The sequence below is a fragment of the Rhopalosiphum maidis genome, chromosome 1 (genome assembly GCF_003676215.2).
Source record: "Rhopalosiphum maidis isolate BTI-1 chromosome 1, ASM367621v3, whole genome shotgun sequence".
NCBI lineage: Eukaryota > Metazoa > Arthropoda > Insecta > Hemiptera > Aphididae > Rhopalosiphum > Rhopalosiphum maidis.
Window position 1 is genome coordinate 12121044 of NC_040877.1, and position 22117 is coordinate 12143160.

The following is a 22117-nucleotide window of genomic DNA, read 5'->3' on the forward strand; positions in this document are numbered from 1 at the left end:
TCATGAATATATATATTATATAATATAATATATATTATATATATTCACAAACACATTTTAACAGATTTTAAATAAAATTGTATTATTTGTTTATTAATGTTTTAAATACAATTTTATTTGACCATATTTTTAAATTTCTCAAAAATTTATTGTTTTTAGTATTTAGTGTTCAGTACTTTAAATTAAATTATAAATATAAATAGTATAAAAATTCACGTGTACAATAATAAATGTTTTTACAATTATATTAACATTTAGGTAACTTATTCTCCACCACAGTAATATTTTATACGAATTTTAGATAAATGTAACTATTATTGTGCGTACAAAATACAAATATAATATATATAGACCTGAACAACAATCGTAATACACTAGTTATAGAGAATGGGTAAAAAATACATAACATACATATCATACTATTGTACACTATTGTATACTCAATGCATTATGACGTACACCATTCAATCCAGACTCAAGACTCATGAGAGACCTATATAACCCTATGTAATATACATATTATTATTTAATACGCATACAACATTATCAACAGAAGTCAACATAAATAATACTTTTTAAAGTTTCAAAAAGGTGATTTTAAACAAAAAATATAGTCTTTAGAAATATCCCACGTGATAATGTAATTGAGATTGAAATTTTTAAAATACACTATATATTATCGTTTTAAAATATACTTACTGTAACTTTTGTTTGATTTTTCAGGTTTTCTTTACGGGGAAATTTCGCGACATCTAGATTACAACTGACTTGTGAGTATATGAAAGTTATCATTTTTTTTAAATTTTTGTTTCTTTGCCTTTGGTGTTCAAGATTATATTTAATATTAATAAGTAGATAATATGCATAAGAATAAAAACACAGTATTATACTAAAATATCCTCCAGATTATCAAAAAATGAATATTTAAAATATCTAAGTCCGATTGCTTGTTAAAGTATTAACAGATATCTCATATCGCATAGATATTATATAGTATATTCAATTGACACAACAAACAGAAACATGTATAATATTATGTATTAATTACAAATACATATTGCACTATTTCACCAAATCGCCTATTAAAGTAAATATATATATTTAAATAAGATGCAATACCAGTAAATAGATACAAATTGTATGTAAAAATCGTATTTAACGGATTCAAGAGAATCTGGTCCAATTCTAAATTGAGTTTTTAAATTGAGGTGCGGCAGCAAAAATTTTACGAGATACAAACTAAGTTTTCATGTACATAATACTTTTTTAAATAGCATAGTGAAAATACTCTCAACCGGATGCCGCCGTGACTATAACTGATTCTTGCACATGCAAAATATATGTATACATTATATACATATATTATTATTAAAATTAACCTCAAAACTTGTTATAGTCTAAATAATATTCTAATATAACTATATAAGTAGTAACCAAATAGCCAGTGGCAGTCACATTAATAGTTGTTTATATTATATTTTTCCGTCTATTGTTTTATTTCTTTTCTCTCAGCGTACAGTTTTTGATGTTGACCAGGACCGCCATCGCCATCGGACGAAACCGACTCGTGTACAGTAACATGCGGCTATATAATAAATGCAATGTAATATAATAATAACTATAAAATATACAATATTATACGCACAGTCGATTGTGTTCTCAAAAATCCGTTACTTTCTATTGGTTTTAAGATACGAAACAATATATAGCAAACTCGAAAACATGTTTGTTTCGAAACCAAAAATTGTCGTCAGTCGATTTTATAGTAAATTTTGTTCGCGTTTCTTCATTTTAAGCGATATTATTATAATGCGCATATTACATTAAATTTCTTTCAAAATAGCCAATTCTCGACTCGTCTTCGTACAGCAACTTTATTACGTAGTCCAAACTATTGTGATTTTTTGTACGATACCTTATTGGATTAATACAATATTACATATAGATCGTATGTTGCGATTGTATAGTTCTATGTAGGCATGGCAGGGGATGTTTGGGGCCCTAAAGTAGTGCAGAGTATATACCGAAACGATTGAGCTGACTGGAAAACAGAGAAGTGCGGGGTCACGAGAATAATAATGGCAATACTAATAATATACAAATGACAAAGAACGCGTGTTCTTATATAATACCGTCAGACGGCGGTGGGATTCGTGGCAAACAGCAGTCTTGCGAGAATGCAAGATGAGGATCGCGCGCGTGAAATATTGCATTTGGCAAGGATATAGGCGCGTTGCGCGTGCATAAACCGCATTAGAATATGATGTTTCAGCGTCGCGAGTCACGACTATAGCTGATAATATTATATACCAATGACGCGGTGTGCGTGGAAGCTCGCCGCGTCGAGGGGCGGAAAACCCTATCGTAAAGGGTAAGGGGTGCAGGTGGATATATGATTATATATATATATATATATATATATATATATATATATAACACGATGCCTTCTGGGTACCGTTCATAATAATCGCTGTCAAAATGGAGGAGCCACTTGGCGTTGGGATATGAGGGATAGGATTGCTGTGATAGGAAGAGTGTGTGTGTGGGTGCGTGTGCGTGTGTGTGAAGGGGAGTTGACTCATGGATGAGGACTCGCCGAACTTAGTATGCGCTGCAGCGTTAGAATCAATTAGTTTGTGGTATGTATATATATATATATATATATATATACACGATGACGGTGGTGGTATTAAATAATACAATACAAGCGCGTATAAATATTATACAGAAATGACTACAATGAGCGTCTTATTCGATTTTAACGTCTAAGCCTAACGAATTTCACCCACAGTACATCTTAAGTTTCGGTTAACATCGCTTTATGCTTGTATAGGTACGCGTAATATATAATGCGATGATAAGATGTGAATCTTAATTATACACAACCTAATTTTTAATAATTATAAGATTTTTTTTTGATTTTTTTAAACAATTCATTATAGGTATTAGCTCTAATTGTCTTTGCTTTATATGTGAACCTATTATAGGTAGCATCAAATTTTTGATTTAAATATTGTAATCACACTCTAACCCGATTTATAAATTGTTTTGTTTAATTTATCTAATAAATATTTAATACATTTTATATATTATACGTACGTACAAGTATTTATTTAGGGACATTAGATAACGATTAAAACTAACTGTCAGTTTATATATTTACCTATATGTAATCGATTTAATACCAGGTCGAGAAACATAGAAAATGTCACCTAATTTTGCTTTTCAGTTTTCACACCAAGAATATAAATATTTAATGATTCAATGTTAAAGTACTCCAAAGTCATTATTTGCATTTAATCTCTAAACACTCTAAGAGTGTAGTACATTCAATAACGTTATACGTTTTTGAAGTGTATATAGTATTTCTTTGACACTTAATAATTAATATTATACACGTGTTTTAAATTAAATAAGCATAAAAGCTTTTCGGGCAGAATAGTGAAATCATAACCGTAGTATAATATACTTTTAAACTCATGCATAAAAGGTATAGTTTATAAATTTAGATTAAGTAAACACACGCACTTTGACACACCTATATTGTATTACTGTGCAGTAATTATACACAATTTAACGTTTTATGTTTTCATAATAATTACTAAATTATTGTTCTTAAACAGTTCAACGTACCTACTACCTATAATATTATATCTATAACATTAAGATAAGAAAAATAATACTAATATTTAATGAATTGTTGTCAACATCGGTAAATAAAGAAAAAATAATAATAATTAATAATTGTGCGAGAAAAAGTTATCAAAACTAATTTCATTATTTAACTTATAATCAAATTGTATTGGAGTTATAAGTTTATAACAACCTTTACCTCAATATCAAAATGCTTATGTATTATGAATTATACATTTATATGGCACTTGTAATTAATAAATAATCGTTTAACTGAATAGCATCGCGTAGAACAATAATTACTATCAGTTTTTAGTGCACACAAGGGAGCTATAATTTAATTATTAATGGATAATGTATGAGTATATTACGATCTGTGTTAAATTTCAAAACAATACCCCCAGGAATGCTCAAAGAAAACAATGATCCCAATTGCAAAACCTACTAACTTGACTACAAAAATACGGAATATATAATATTATTTTTTTATTATAACTAACTTATTATATCTAACAATTAGAAGTAAATAAAATTGATATTCGTGTGTATATAATTGTTATGTATAGCGCTCCATCATGTCATAGCGAACATGCGTGCGTAGTTCGTATAAATTTCTTAAATTTATAATAAACTACATTCGATAATAATAATTATTTCTATTGGTGTTTATTTTAGTGTACGGTTGACTGTTGAGACAGTACCAATACCTACTTAATTTGTACAATTTTTTGAATAAAAATGAAGTGATCCATTAGTTTACCGTCGATCACCGCACTCGAGCGTTGCAATTAAACTCGATTCATCTGTCATCGTGTCCAGTACACTGACTATAATTACATAACATCAACACTAACAACTATAGAGACTGCAATAAAAATATTTTCTTGTTGTAAAATATTCTTACACATGTATTATTTGTTTGAAATATTTGTCGAACAACTACTAAAACACACACATTTTTATATTATAGGTGAATATTTCCGTCTCTCTCAAACTCCTCCCCCTATCTATAGCGAACGTACGCGTGTATAATTATGTTAATAGAATAAATTACATTACTGCAAGATACCGATTACCAACATACCATGGTGTATTTATCAAACTTAATTAGCCGTTTTTAACCATGCTAGTCTCGGAATACGATAGTTATCGAGTTCAATTAGTTGAGTTTTTCGTACGGCCGGTCCAACCGGCCACCGGCTATATTTTACATAATTATTATTTGTTTTTTCGTCTCACCGTATGTATATATTATATGCATTATATCTTACTGATTTATTAGTATGTGGTCTTGTGTAGGTACATACCTGATGTGTATAGTATAAAAAGAATATAATAGTAAAAATAATAATAATAATAATAATAACAATATGCTCGTTTAATTGTTGTGTATACGTTAATACACACCATGAGAATAAGTCATCGTTTTAAATTGTTATTTAACATTCATTAAACGAAAAACGAAATTTTATTGTTGAATGGTTTTGTTACTCTACGAGATGTGTATGTATACATTAATGCGTAGTACAAACATTGGATAAAATAGTTACCAAATATATACTAATATTTAAACTAGCACATATAATATTGGTTTAACTGTAAGATTATTCGTTACATACTTATAATGACAATTTCGAAATAATGATTTATCGGCATATATATCATATCGAGTAGACGCGTGTATTTTGCATTGTTATTTAAGTACAATATGGTTTAAAAAACATGTTTAAAAATAATATATAATATATATATACATATATGTATAAAGAGAGAGAGAGACAGAAAAACTAAGATAAATGAAGATGAGGTTTTCAAATTAAATTTTTATTTAACTTTAAAAGCAAAATATCAGAAAATGCTCGACCAAAATGTATATATATATATAAAAAATCACGTTACCTGAAAAACATAATTCAGTGAAAAAATAAAATCAATATGTTATATCATTATAGTTACGCTTCGTCAGAATCTGCAATCAATAAATAATTTTATTTATTACATCAATAGTTATTCACAAAAACTGTTAAAAATCAGTCAAAACTTTTTTATTTTTCTAAAAGAAAGATGAAAATTGTAATAAGAAAAATGTATATAGCAATGAGACATAAGTAGGTATATTATAAATGTTTAGCATGTACTGAGTTATGACTGATGAAATTAAATTAAGTTTTTTTTTTCAGCAGTAACTATATATTGTTTTGTTTTTAATTTTGTATCTAAGTAGAAAATAGTTTTTAAAAAATAAATAAGAATAAGTCAAATGATTAATTAGGTATAATAATTAAAAGTTTAGACAAGAAAAGTAAGGCAGATTTAAAAATAATTTTCAATAATGAAGGTAATTAATCACTTACTAACTTAGGTATCACTGCAGCAGGTATTCATTAAAATGTGTATGTAATGGTTACATAATGAAAATAACACAAACTATAACTTGAGAAATAAATTTTAATTATTTGAGTTTTTGTTCTACTCGTTCATAAAGTTATTAACATTACACATTAATACTCTAGTCTGAAATGGATGTTATTTTTTAAAAAGCAATAAAGCACAAACAAAGATTTATATGTAGTTAACTTAATATATACTTTTTTTTTTAGTTTCAAGTAGTCTGACCCTAAAGAAAACTATTGTTCTGCCACCAGTAAGCCGTTTATTATTGTCATTGTTAGGTCTAAAAAACCGTTGGTATCTACCTACAAGAAAAGAAACTAAAACTACTTTACTCGCGGCAGTACTTTTGGGCCAGTAATGAAGACAAAGTCACGCTAAAGTTTTTTGGCTGCAAAAAACGTTCACTTAAAAACCAAGAGCCAAAAAATAAAGTGTCAAGAAACAAAAAAAAATTTACGGTAAAATAAACCTTTAAATAATAATTTAATGAAAAAATATAAAATTACAAAAATTCTTTTTGTATTATTTTGTCATTCAGTAGATTAAAAATACACAATTTAAACAATAATAGTTTACCGAAAAAACAACTATTCATAATTTTAACGCAATGAAATAGTTTGTATTATAGTGAATTTAATTTTTCATTTTAATGCTATGTTTAGTTTTACATTTCTAATAATTCTTCGTAAAATTGAATTAAAAGAATATTACATTTATCTATACTAAATATTACGATACTATAATATATACAAGTAAATTTAAATTGATTTCAAATATAAAGATATTGATAATACATTTTCCGGTTTATTAAAACACAGACATACTTATAAAGGATCAATTTTATATGATGTAATAATATTATGTAATATGCTTTGTGTACAATTAATAAACGTAGGTATTATAAGAACAATTTTAACGTCTTCTTCATAATTGTTTTTTTCAAATTAATAAAAAAAATTAGCATCGTTCATAAAATAATTAACTCTGACACGTATGAAACATTTCATGACAAGTAGAAAATGTATCCAACAAATATTTACAAAATCGTCTTATTTTTTATGAATGTTAAGTAAAAATTAACGTATCCAACTTCAAATTGTGCGCACTTAGCACGAGCATATTAAAATATTCAACAGATAATATTAATTCATAAAAAAAAAAATTAAATCAGCAATATAATAAAACGTATAAAATATGTTATCTATAAGTATACTGCAGTTTTTAAAACTCACCAATAGTTCACGGTACAATTACCTTAATTTTTAATAATTTTATTTGTATCGTACCTATGGCATATAATTTCATACAATAAATTATGCAACATCTTAAAGGTTCCTACGACGATGGTATCAATAATATCAGCTGTGCATAATATTATTGTGCCCACAAAATTACTATAAAATAAGTTTCTATATAGATTATAGACATATAATATATATATTATAGCTATTGCCTTTTAGTTATTGTCTACTTGGAAGCAATAAAAGTATGCCATAAACGTTTATACAGAAAATAAAATAATAAAAACGGAATCTGATATGTCTTTGTCGATTTCCAAGATGCTTAAAAACATTTATACGGTTTTATTTACGAACGGAGGTCAATGTATAATGTATAAATAATATTATACTATTATAATAAATTATTACATTTTAATACATATTATTTAATTGCGTTTACTTGATCCGTTAACCATGATTAATGTCCAAGTAGTATTTTTATTGTAGCCACTTGTACCCGTGTAAGAGCATTATTTTTTTCGAAACGTCTCCTCGAAAGAAGGGAGACTAATTTATATAATTAATTAATCAATGTTCACTGGTCGCAAATCGTTTTTAAAAATAACAGACTATTTATGTATATTACAATCGGCCTATTAAAATTAACTATTGTGTGATTTCCGTCCATCAATTATTATTATTTACAAAGGTCCACCATTTATTCTGAGGATAACTCGCGATAGAACTATGAACCAGATGCGCAAACACCCACGTCACACAGTTTATTTCAAAATTGTTTTTCAGAGGAAATAATATTCCGATTCGTGTAAATCGTATATACACTATACGTTATTGATTGTGCGCTTACGAATCATCTGATATACAAACACGACTTTACTATTCCGAGATGTGTATAATGCTATTCTAGGACATAATAATTATAAAAAAATATTTATAAATAATTATGGCATAGGTGATGGACTCGAGTATTTGATCGAGACTATTATTATAATAATATAAGAATATAATAAAAATATTTCAATGGAGTATTTAAACAAATACTTTTATCGCTATAATAATATTATTATGTGAGGTACATAATATTTTCTACACGATATAATTTTAACGGTAAATTATGTATACCTCAGTAGCTAACGAGCTTTGATTAATTAAATACAATGGTGATAGGGAAGAGAGCAATACACACGGCGTTATTGTAATATAATTATAATGCGATTCGAACAATAGAAAAATGATAACAGTTTAATTAGCACTCAAGATTTTTTTTTTCACCAATTAATAATAGTGATAAATATTATCGTATTATTGTAGTCGATGTTTTTATTCACACACAATACAATCTCTGGTTAAATACCTACTATTCGGTAAATAGGCCCCCGGGATACTTTTTATTTCTTTTTTTTAATTAAAACACTACCCGCCACATTTATACTGTGATAATCATCAGTTAATGCAGTAAAACGCAAGTAAAAAAATTATTATATTATACATTAATACTTCGTTAAGCTGTAAACCAAACTGTAGTTAAAAACTTAAGTATGCGCAGCGTGCACGTATAACGTGTAACGTAAAGCTTCCGTGAAAATTTATGTGCATGTTATTGTTACTGGTCAGGTGAAAATAGGTAAAAAAGAGAAACTAAAATTTAAATAACCAAAATGCATTAATACTTCTACTGTATACGTACAATATATTACATTATGATTTCAATGTACGACATTATTTCTTGTAATAATCACTGGTCGGAACTTGGAAATGTATTATGTCACAAAAATCACTATCACACTCCATATAATGAGGACAATAAATAATAAATAATAGTAGTTATCAGTGTTATCATTGAAATTATGATCTCTAATACCACGTCAATCAAAATAGCATAATATTGTAATGTAGTGTTTAGTACAACTGTTTATAGTACAGTTTACTAATGAGTTAACAAGTAACGACATTCCTATCAGAATCAATTAAACAATGGTCGTATACCTATGCCGCTTAAACGCCACGTCATTGTTTATCCGCGAGTATTTATACGAGTTGAATATTGTGTATATAATATATATATACACACACAACTATATAATACCACTATATAATTATTATAATATTGTGTGGGAGTAATGAATTCAAAACACGTTCTTCGAACAATGATTAATGTTTTGAGATAATTTTGTTTGTTAATGGTTTTAATTTTAACAAGATTTCGTCAAACGACTCGCCTACGAAAACGAACGTAATCCGTATACGACTGTTTATGCACATTGCACGTGTACATTTTTTTGAACAAAATTTCAGACGACTTCACAACAGTACGTTATATTTAAATTTTAGTTTTGGTTATCGTATTCGTACCTGATAAATAATCCATTTATTTAGATTCAAAATTTTACACGTACACCAATACCTAATATTCAGAACAACATCATACACATAATATTCAAAAATCGTGAAAATATTACTAAGCTTAATAACACTATTGTTCAATCGAATGACATTAGTAATCAGCCGACGATTTTATTTTATACACGTCGTCGCACCTCCGAATTATTATATAACTACACACTTATCGGAATAACAACATCAAAATTCTGGATACTTTATTTTTTAAACCTAACAACTTACTGTCCTATACCTACTACATATTAAATTGGCGCCTAAAGTGATGTCAATATTAATTGTCTACGACACGTTTACGATATCGAGCGAACAAGTATAAAGCAGGTATTTAAATAAAGTTAAAGAACTTTATCTTTTGGTTCATTCTAAGAGCTCATTAACACCGCCGTTCATCTATTTCGTCATGTCTGCATAAATTACTAATGAATCTGTCAGGTTTCCCCGTGTCATAAATTATTGCCGTTTCATATCTTAGCCAAGATAACCCTAAAATACAGGTACGGCAGTGTGATTTCAATTTTTGTAAGCAGACGACAGATAATAATATATAGCGATGAGGTATACATATACAAAAGAAAAATCCACCACTGCATGCAAGGTAATTCATTAAATGTGTCCGATTTCGATGTTATTCATTTTTTATGCGTCATTACAAAAGAACAACCATTAAGGCAATAATACCCATCGTATGGCAAAAATGTTTCCATCGGACACTTAACGTATGGCCGCGTTGTGTAGATTTAATCTTGTTATAAAACATTTTATTTACATTTAGTATTTTAGTACTTACCTCTCTATATCTATTATATCATTCCTCAATTCGTATTATTTATAAAAATGCGAAATTATCGTATCGAGTATATATATTTATATTATTGTATTACATAACTATACACATTAAATAGCAATCTTTTTCTCACGTATCCTGCGAGCGCCCTTAACGATGTCCAATCGTCGTGACAATGCCTCGACGAGCGTTCACACGCATCAGTATCGTTCCTATACAGATATAGGCATACGTTTAAAAATTAAAATAACAAATGTTATACTTGAGTTGTTTCTTATAATATAATATTATTGTTTCTATTATTACAATATCATATATCGTACTCCGAAATCCCATGGAACGCCCCACACCCGGGAGGATGAGAAAAAAAAAGTAAATAAAAACAAAAACGAGAAACCCATAAGACTTTCTTCGGTTTACACTTGACGCGCACGCACCACACGGTCCACACCACACATCACACGGCACCATAACGGGCCGGGGTTTATCAGGCGCGCATCGTAACTCGGTAATAGGTTATATGGTAAGTAAACACTGCACACACGCGCGTCATCGTCAATACGCTCTCCGTCTCAGCGTACGGTAGCAGCGAAAACGCTGGAGACTAAATCCGTCGACGGCCGGCCCGGGAGTTGTAGTCTCTCGCGCGGTCCGCCGATAAATGGTTTTTCGTGGGCGATTTGTGTACACGATCCGTGCCACGAATGGTACACACACGAGCACACACGGGCGCGCACAAACACACATTTATATCCATTATAATATATACAATAATAATATCGTATAATTGAGTGACGGTTCGCAGCGACCCGTCGTCGTTAAGGTATTTTTACGCCGGCGCGTGTTTATTTTTTTTTTTTTTTTCTATTCGATTTCATCAATCGGAGCGTAAAACAGTGCCAGCATAAAAAAAAAAAAAGAATAGTAAAAAAAAAACGTCAAAAATTCCAAACACTACGCTCGCACGCCCGCGTATTTAACACCGCCGCCGCAGTGGTCTCGTCGTCGTCGATCCGCGCAGTCCGATCGACCCGATCGATACGTCATCATGATCGACGGAGCAAGCACGGGCAAAAGACGATAATAATAAGACGCCCGCGTATCCGAAACACATATAAATATAAATAATATTATTATTCTTTTCTAAAAAAAAAAAAAAAACCATCTGCGCCGTTCACCTCTCACCTCTCACCTTCACCCCGCCGCCCACTGAGCCCGAGGCACACACACACATACGATCGCTCTGCTCTACGTGTAGAGCACAGCCTCACGTCTCCCCCCCCCCTCCTCCGCCGATCTTCCCGCGAACACCCCAGCCAGCTGGTCCACCACGTCATTCCAAACAACAATGTGCGTACGCGAGTAATATAATATATACACACACACACACAGACACGCACACGCACGCACAAGAGGTTCTCCTGACCGTTTTCATGCGGCGGCAGACTCGTTTCCCGAACGATTTCGAATCGCCTCGTTAACCGGGTGAAATAATATATCGGCGACGGCGCGGACCACTACAACAACTACGCTATTATATACACACAACGACGTGCCTCACACGCACGCACGCGGTGTAATAGTAGTAATAATCGGAGACGACCGGTCGGAGACCACGACTGCTGTTGTTGTATGTATACGCGGCGCGCACCAGTCGTCCGACGTCGTTCGTGCCGTGCGTTAGTGCGTCGAATCCGGTCGCTCGAAACCGTGTTTAGCCCGCGCGATCTAAATCGATTTTATCATATTATCAAAATATTATAGTAATTAACACTGCCGATCCTCTGACTTTTCGCCGCGTGCGATCTGTACGATAAATAATATTATTAATACGACTACGTGTTGACACAGTGGTCGTCGTTTTAGTTGTTATTGTTATTGTATTTTTTTTTTTTTTTTTTAATACGCATCGTTATCATTCGACTCTCTGCGCCACAAATGAGTTCGTTTCGAGTGTACGCGGCGGGACGACGCCGCAGGATCGTCTTCTGCACCGTCCAACAGGGTCGGTGGTCGCTGTAGCCTTCCACCGCCGGTGAGTGAATAACCATGTATAGATTATCGTCCGAAAACCAAAACGATACATTATAATAATATACGCGAACCTCTTTACACGCATTATTGTAGTCGTAGACGTGCAAACTGCGTGTGGCGTGTCAATCGTGCGATGACTGCAAACCGATATGATTATAATACATTGTGTACCGAGTGTCTATCGTTTCGAACGGTCTTGTTCTCGAGTCGCCGTCCAGACGAGGGATTTTCGGGTTTTTTAACACACACAAACCGGTTTATTACTATAAACATTTTCTAGTCAAATCGAATACACCTATATCTAATATGCTTATGTGGTTTAGAATACACACTAGTCGCACGTGTGAAACGTACCTACTCGGTTAAGCACTATAAATATTATAAATAATAATATCGTGTGCATCGAGTATGTTTGATACGCCCCATATATCGCTCGCGATAACATTTTACTATTGTCTATTATCAAATAATAATATATATATATAGATACAACACTAAAAGTTAAAAATTGTATGCGTTGTGCTGTTCTTAAATCAATTTTCTGTTTACTTTTAATAATAATAGTATATACATTGCAAGTCGTTTTTACGACGACTCTTCAATTTACTGGTTTTTTTGATTTTGTATTTTACATCATAATTATGTAATATATTAGCGGATGAAATACGTTATAAACTCAACAATAACTAGATTCTACGAAATGGATTTTAAAACCAATAATAACAACATTGCAATAATAAAATTGAGAATAACAAAAAATCACTGACCAGTCGGCGAGATTGCTCCGCTGTGGTTTTATGTTTCATTTAAATGCTGATTTGTTTATTTGTTTTACCTTCCGAGTTTTAACGAATTGTGTGTGAAAAATACAAACACGCATTTCGAACTATATTATTAAAACAACTATATGATGAACTCTCAACATTTTATTATTGACTATAGTGACTACTGTCTACTGTATATTATAATAATATATTTATTATTTATACTAATTACTATGGGTAGTGGGTAGTGGGTACATACATTATACCTACTAAACTTGTTTTTATAATATTTTAATCTAAATAATCAATGATTAGACAGTTTACTTTCATTATAAAATACAACAGTTCTACTAAAAACTCTACGTTATTTAGTTAGTAAAAATTAGCGTCTATAATATAATCAAAATGTATTCTATTTTCAAAGTTGAGTTGGAAAAAATTGGGTTGTTTTATTTCTCCGTCAATGCTCGTATTATTTTTTCTCGAATATCTTTAATAAATATTTGCATTACAAATATGATTTTATTATTTGCAATTTGCTAAATATTAACTCATAGTTGTATGCTTATTTTATCATTTCAAAGAGAAATAAATATTATATTTTATAAGTTTGAAACAAATTTCTGAAGTGTAATCAAAACCGTTTATTTTATTTATGATAAAAATAAATATGAAACAATATTCATTTTACCATCATATAATACCATATTATATATATAATAGCGTGAATGTTTATTTCAAAACAATAAATTGTAGCTAATTGGTCTTGTTAAGGAAAAGGTAAAAAGTCAATAAAAAATTACGTCTCTCTTGTATATTTTTGTTTAAAGATAAAAAATAATTTATTAAGTGTATTAAAATCTAAAGTAAACTTTAGCAATATCATTGAAAAATACCATATAGTAGCTATATGATAAGGTACAGGTGCGGTGGGCAAACCTTATATTATATTATTTAATGTTATTGAATTTATTGCGATTTAATAGTGGTATACATGTTTTATTGACCCTTGTATTAATATTTTGCTATAAAATCAATTCTGCTATTAAGTCGCCATAAAATTATTTTTATTTTTGTTTGTTGAAAAACAAAAAACTGAGTTTCTGAAAATATGTTTCTTTTTAATGTGCACACGCGCAAAAATAATATAATTATTATAAACTATTAAAACAAATCTCAACAAATTAATAATAATAGAATTGTTTATAGTTGTTGTAATTATTTAGTCGTTGGTGTGATTTACCGAGTACTGTGCGATAAACAATTATTATTTTCCGTCTTTACGGGGTAGGTGCTTTATATTTACTCAAGTACAGAAAACACCCATAAATTGTAATTGTGCAATACCTATTAATTTTACCTCTACTACAATGGTTAAAAAATACGTTTTAAGTTTTTTAAACTCCATTGTTTTTTCTGTTTTTATGAAAAAGAACTTATAAAGTTTATTGCATTTCATACGGTTATTCATGATACGTTTTTATAGTTATTACTTATTATGTTAAAGTGGAAATCATTAGTTAAAGTGGAAAAATTACTGCATTGATGAACATAATTTGTATTCAAACATAATAATATATAATGGGTTAAATGAAAATTATTGTTCTTAAACTGTTTTTGGTTCAACATAACACAGTTGTGTCTGTGGCACCCGTCTGACTTTGTATAATTGCCAAATGACATGTCGTTAGGGTTTTTCAAAGTAGTTGTCAATCTTCACTTCCTGTTTTTGATTCAAAATACCAAGACAACCCTTTTTTAATTTATCCCTGTAAATATTAAATATAGTTAACTGTTTAAACAAAACAATTTTTTTTTTTATTAAATAAGTATATTAAACTCTTAATCAAATTAATGGACTGTTGTTTCCGTCAATTTATACTGAATAGTCGATTAAACATATTTACTATGAGTCAATAACATTATAAGGCTTATTTTTAAGTAAACGACTCCACAGCTTTCCATATAAACGCATATTGTACTAACTAACGGCTATATTATTTGGTTTCGTAACAATAATAACTCAAAATGTCAATAGATATTACTACTACTGTAGTCTGTGATACTAAAAAACAAGTACTAACGATCTACTTCTATTATTTTATAATTAGAAGTGTTTCTTTAACAAAAAACACGCGCTTACACGAGAAAGTTAAAAATATAAACGATCTAATTATGTGTCTTTGAATGTTTTACAATCGTGTAACCATTGTTCTTTCATGATTCGTACATAGTCTATTTAGGCGCCTTCGGGTTCTACTAATTAACCAAAAACCAATACAAGTTTACTATACATCATGCAGAGTCAACGAACAATATTATTGTAGTATAAATTGTTTAGTTTATAACGATATAGCAGATATACAATAAAGTACTACCATGGTATACTAGAACAAGAGATGGTTAGCTGAATATACATTTGTATTAATTACATTTTCAACATATCAAAATAATAGGTTTACGTAATATATTATACAGTATTGATATCGTTTTTGAAAATTCCATTCATGGTTCATTATATTTTAATATTTTTCGTATATAGTACTGTAATTATAATTTTTTTTTAATTTACTAAATTACAAATACAATATTTATTTATTTAGAAAACTAAAAATATAATACATGGACTGCAGCTCTCGGGACGTATAACATTAAATAGCCGTCAAAAATCACACTTAAGCTTCCGTATATATTATACATGTTTGCGGATAATAAGTGTTTCAGGACCGACGCGGTTGTTTTCGTTTACCGGTTAGGTACCTACATACCTATATATGTACGTACGATACGCGGGAATAGGACGATAATTACGTATTCATTTTACCTATCTACAACTAGCTCCAGCTTGTTAAGCGTCGGTCGATTGTGTTCACTTATACTTATGACAATTGACAAATACACACTAATAACTCAAACACAATCACTGGTGTTAGAACGAGAAAAAAATAAAACTAGTGTATATATATGCACGTACATGCCAATCCTTAAAAACGTGACAGGTAAGAAACTCGTTGTATACAAGAGGAGATAAAAGAAAAAACCGTTTTACAAATGATTCCTAGACAGCTGTCACCTCGGAATGACGAAGGTACAACCGCGCCACACTGTATACATTCCGAATGCACTCGCATTCACGCGAGGGGGTGGAGGGGACTTAAACTCCTTTTTATATTATATATATTATATTATGTCGTTATTAAATTTGTCGCCGTCGTCCCACCATCCCCGGCCTCCCCCGTCACGCATGACGCCAAAAAATGAAAAACAATCCCACTTCTGTCGTTACCCTGGGATTTTCGAGACGCCGATACTGTTGCATTATTATATTCTAGAAAATATATCGTTTGTGTGTTCGGACCAATGTCTGCTCAAATATTATATCCATACATTAATATATTATACATTATTATGAGTTATAACCGTCGTGAATATAGATAAAATGAAACCTCTGTCCGAGGATGATTAATGGCTATTGTATATATAATGGTGTTTTATTTTTTTATTTTTTAACTTCTCCGTCCGTATTATATTCCCGTGACAGCTGTAAACGTTTGTTGTTATGACGTCCTATATCACTTAACCTTATCTATCGGTATCATACAATGGGAGCCGTCCCGCGTTCTACTCTTCCGCGCACACATTTAAATATTAACGACGTCTTGAATAGTCGAACGACGTTTAAAATGTAATGTACGTAGGTATACGGTATACGGTATACCCGTCTTATATTATTGTTATAATATTACAGCTGTGGCCCGTGGTGGTTTCCGAGTGTTCCGAGAACGGCCGGTTCTGCACTACTCCCCCGTCAGTTTCTCGATTCGTATATTGTTGTGATTCAGAAATCGTAAGTGTAACATTATGAACGCGTTATCTTTTATTATAATATTATTATGTATACAAAAAAAAAAAAAGAAGAAGAAGAAGAAATAAAACGCCCTATGGCGTCTTCCACGACGCTCCTCGGCGTGTATATACGAGCCCACACTCGTCGTCGCAGGACAGGTAGTGAAAAATGTTTACATTTCACGCACGTACACACACACTCAAAATACACAGGAACCTATATGCGTATTATTGTGTGTCCTGTTGTCTGGCGCGGGCGTGTGCGTACGGTTAAGCTGGTGCCTACCTATACAATAACAATAATAATACTCAGGTGTGTCTTGGCGAATCGATAAATCTCCGAACCCCGTACGAAATTCCTCTCAAGGATGAAAATCTTGTGCACCGTGCACGGTACACGTGGCCTTACCCCGCTCCGTGGTGCACACCCATGTACGATATAATAATATATAGAAGGACTGCGTTTTGGGCCACCCGTTGTGTCCGGACGACCCTCGCTCGCGCGCGATTAATTTATTAAACCAACACACGGGGACGTGGAATATAACACGAGAACCGGTTTCGGTGAAACGTAAACACGCGGACCCCGTGCCCATTATGATATTTAGCGCGTCTCCGCCGGGTCGGGGCAATATTATTGTCTTTCGCGACACCTCCCCTATCGAAAAACGCCGCCACCATTATAATACGTATTATACAAGATATATGAATAATCACTAAGCATAATGATATTATTTTTTATGAGAAAAAAAAAAAATGTTTATCGCCCCAAAAGAAATCGACTGTCATCGAATAGTTCCGATGAGCGGCAAAAAAACAACGCATACACTGCAGTGTATATACCTACGCAACATATTATTATCATATAAATACGAAAAAACAAAGTTACTGCCCAACGATGAACGATTTGAATAACTCGAAACGGGCGCGTGACCCCCGTTCAGACAATAGGCAGAAAGAAAAAACTGCCTGCGCATCGTGAATCAGATAATAAAAAAGAAAAATGCACGTCGTGGCCGCGGCAGACGGCGACCGTCCCGTATTGCACTCTCGGGTGCATCGTGTGTGCGCGCGCGCGTGTGTGTGTGTGTTAAACAATCGTGCTGCACCGACAGAGGTTACCAATTATCAGCCGGTAGCCTCGCGCCTTATAGTATAATATCGTGAGCAAAACCGACGTCGCATTGGCGTAGAAATGTGGAATATTATTATTTATTATACGCGCGCTGTACTACTGGTCACGCTGCGGCCGTTCGGTTATAACCAACAAAACACGAAATCGAAACGACCGTGCCCGATGAAAATAAATATGTTATACAGAATGCGAAATGCCAACATACGTTATATGGACGTCCGTTGCTGTGAATCGGACAGTCTTCGAACAAACGATACTACTGTTTTATATGGTTTTGGGGCGTTTTGGCAGAGTTCAAAAACGTTCGCTCGTATTTTATTATCGAGAGTAGATAGCCGTCTGTTCTGCGAACGCCCTCCGTTGTTGGCACGCGAACGACATTAAAAGGCTTATGACGGGACGTTAATTAGACATTTATGTACTCGTATGATATACTACTCTACAGCGTCGACGTCGTGTACCCGTTACGGTATTACTACAGTACTCACTACTCGTATTATTATATCATCAAGCTGTTCCCGCGTCATATTACAACACGTCCAGCTGAAAAAGCGTTATTACTCGTCCCGCGAAACCGATTCACTTTGACTTGCAGTGCGTCTTCGTCGAATACTCGTACGAACACGTAGTTTATTCTTCGCGATTCAAAATACGAAAACGTTATAATAATATAATACTGTGTAACAAGTGTATCGCCGAATACTATAATATAACATAAAATCGTATTAAAATAATCGGGAGGTGAACTTGGGCAAACTCGTGCTGCGAGCACGTCGTATGAGACATAAATAATAATAACGTCATATTTATATTGTCGATGTAACACGCGTGCGGGATGTGCCGATGACCGCGGTTTCGTAACCTGCAGCCGATTGCTGTCCCCGTCTTAAGTTGCTGTATAGTTTTCAACACCGGAAAGTACATTACAATATAATGTGTATTGTACACAGATATATATTATGCGCGGCGAGACGACAGATGCTGCGAGAAGACGTAAAGTTATTATAGCACAGCGAACGAGATTATCATGCAGAAGTTTCGCGTACACCGGTTACCGGGTTTTCGACGGTCGCGAGGCTAACCGCATTTGAATACAGCAGACGGGAGCAAATCGTGGTGGTTTATATTATTATAATATTTCTATCTTTCTCGGGCGGACGCGCAAGTACGCGTATAATATATTATATGTGTCGTTTCCATGAATGAAACGTCGTCCCCGTTTCGGACTGCATCGTATATAAAATATACCGTCCTATAATATGTTCTTTTTTTTCTTTTCCTTTTCCTTTTTTTTTTTTTTGCTGTTCAATACACGATTTTATATTCAGAATCCTATTACTATAATATGCTATGTACGTAAGTAATACACGACGACGACGACGACGTTGACGTATAATATTCTCCATCCACAATGGGTAAACAAATAATAATAATAATAATAATATAAAAAACAATACGGCCGGCGCGATTCGAGTCTTTCGAACCCGAGTGGTGTACCTATTTGTATATATAAATATTCGATTTATATAATATGCTAATCATGGCGAAGGTTGAAAACAGTTGAACGTGGAAAAATTCTGTTCGCCCCACGCAAAGTTATTCCGCACGTAGTGTTTAGTGAAACGAATAATAATAATAATAATAATAATTGTCTACTTATTAATAGACTTAAAATAATGCGAGTCCGTTCCGAGTGATAAACACGATATTTGTTTATCGTTAGGAAAATTAAAATCCACTTTTTGTTTGGTATTGGTGAAATATATAATATTCGAATTGGATTTTACGATTTAAAACTCAGTTGTTCGCGATGAATACACACGAGTACACAGCCGATGATACGTGTGACTTAAAACACGGGTACCATGCTACGGAACCGTGAAATTTCAGTTTACCCGATGTTTACTTACCCGCAGGAGGTAATTTTTTTCGGTTTACAAATAATTCCAATACGGTTTTTTTTCTCGTCGTCTTTTATTGAAGCGTTTATATTATTATAATATACACTCTTGTGATCTTGTATTCTATGAATCAGATCGTTCGTTTACGGCACATTTAATCACATTCTTAAGGTCGCAGCAAAAAGGACGCGTATACATAATTATTACAATAAATAAACGGACGTTTTTATGTACGCCATACGGTCGCCAGCCAGTCAATATTGTGGACTGTACGGCGGTACTATTCGAGACAATATTATATTATGTGCCTTATTATCGGGTAGACGTTGGTGATGGCAGCGGCATTCCAATTAAACCGAGTTAAAGACACCTATACACGTGTTGTATAACCGTTTTAAATTATTAATATATTGAATTTAGTCGAAGAGTGTTCGGGAGGGATATAGATATATTAGATATACCACGACTGATGTAGACGACTGCCAGTGCCGGGCTGTCGATTAAATAATAATAAATGTGATGTATTTTATTAAAATCGTACGTCGCGCGCGCGTCCTTAATAATTTTAAATCTGTGCACATCGCGTACACGGCGCGGCGACGGCTGCAGGGAGTGTGTGGTGGATCGCAGCGGGTGGAAAACGTGAGATACAAAGAACCCGATAACCCGCCGGCCGGACGGACACGTCGGACAAGTCGATTTATTTAAAAAGAAATAATAATAATAAAAAGACCCCGAGATCGTCTAGAAGAGATAATACGTGGGGGACGCCAACGATAGAGTCGGTCGTTCGTACGCTACACATAAAACATTTCGACCGTATCACGCGGGCCCGCGCCTGTACACCACCGGAGGAGCGCGCACGACAATGAATAACTGCTACAACACTGCAGTTGTGTGCAGTGTGTCGTCGTCGTGTACCCAACACGCACACACAAGGATAATATAGCGACGAGAGAGTTAATTATTGTTATATTATTTCCTAGCCAGCGATATTGGCCGAAGACACGGCCTGCGCGTACTGTGTACACGTACGAGAGTACATCGAAATCGCTTTTCGATCTATTTTTCTCGTCTATTGTGAGCCGCGTGTGTTTCGTTATTATATATTATATAATATATATAAATAATATCATTATTATGTACCCTCTCGTACGTGTGTGTGTGTGTGTGTAATGCAGTGTAGTCTTGACGATTTGTCACGCGAACTGTTAATAAGCGCACACAACACAACACACGATACCTCATCTACTTTAATATTACGTACAATATACGTCTCAAACACGTCGAGTTGAACGTACTGGTCGTCGTCCGTCGTCCGTCGTCGCGAAGGTATATAATAATAATAATATGATGTACACACCGTAAGCGTATGTGTACGGTTTTTTTTCTCTTTTCGAAAATCGATTCGTTTGGGTATATGTCGGGTGTAATAATAATCTTACACTGCAGTGTGTGTGTATGTGTGTGTGTGTGTGTGTGTGTGTGTATTATACTATAGCTATTATACGACGACGAAAATCTCCGCACCGCAGTGAAACTCGCCCAAACTCGTGATTTCCACTGCGCACACGTCGTCGTCATCGTATATAGGTGTAGGCTTTTCATACACACGTAGTCGTATAGAAATATTATTTATAGCGTTTTATAACGCGTGTGATGAACAGCAGAGGACATCGTCACCGACGTTCACACACAAAAGCTATATAATATGACGATTCCACGTCGTTAGACACGACAGACGGGCGGCAGATATCGTATACGCGCATTATTACATTATTGTCGACGCGTTTTGTTTGCCTCCGAAACAGGGTGAAATGAAATTTACGTCGTACCTGTGTGTGTGTGTGTGTGTGTGTTTGACGCCCACGACTAAACATATTACACGCATATATATATATATAGCGCGGATGACTGGGGGTAGAGTGTTGTTATTTGTTCGCTGTTCACCGCGAATATAGGATTTGGCTTGTAATTTCAGAAAC

The 22117-nt window shown here is 32.9% G+C and overlaps 1 protein-coding gene across 2 annotated transcripts in view; it reads left to right on the forward strand.

Annotated features, from left to right (window-relative positions):
- Positions 1–22117, forward strand: part of LOC113548014 (frizzled-5) — a 67616-nt gene that overhangs the window by 40718 nt on the left and 4781 nt on the right. The window contains exon 3 of one of the 2 annotated variants that reach the window (XM_026948647.1): positions 724–770. The gene's annotated coding sequence lies outside the window, so the exon portion shown is untranslated. Of the gene's footprint in view, positions 1–723; positions 771–12050; positions 12488–22117 lie in introns of those variants that run through there. The other variant, XM_026948648.1, reaches the window with a different exon arrangement.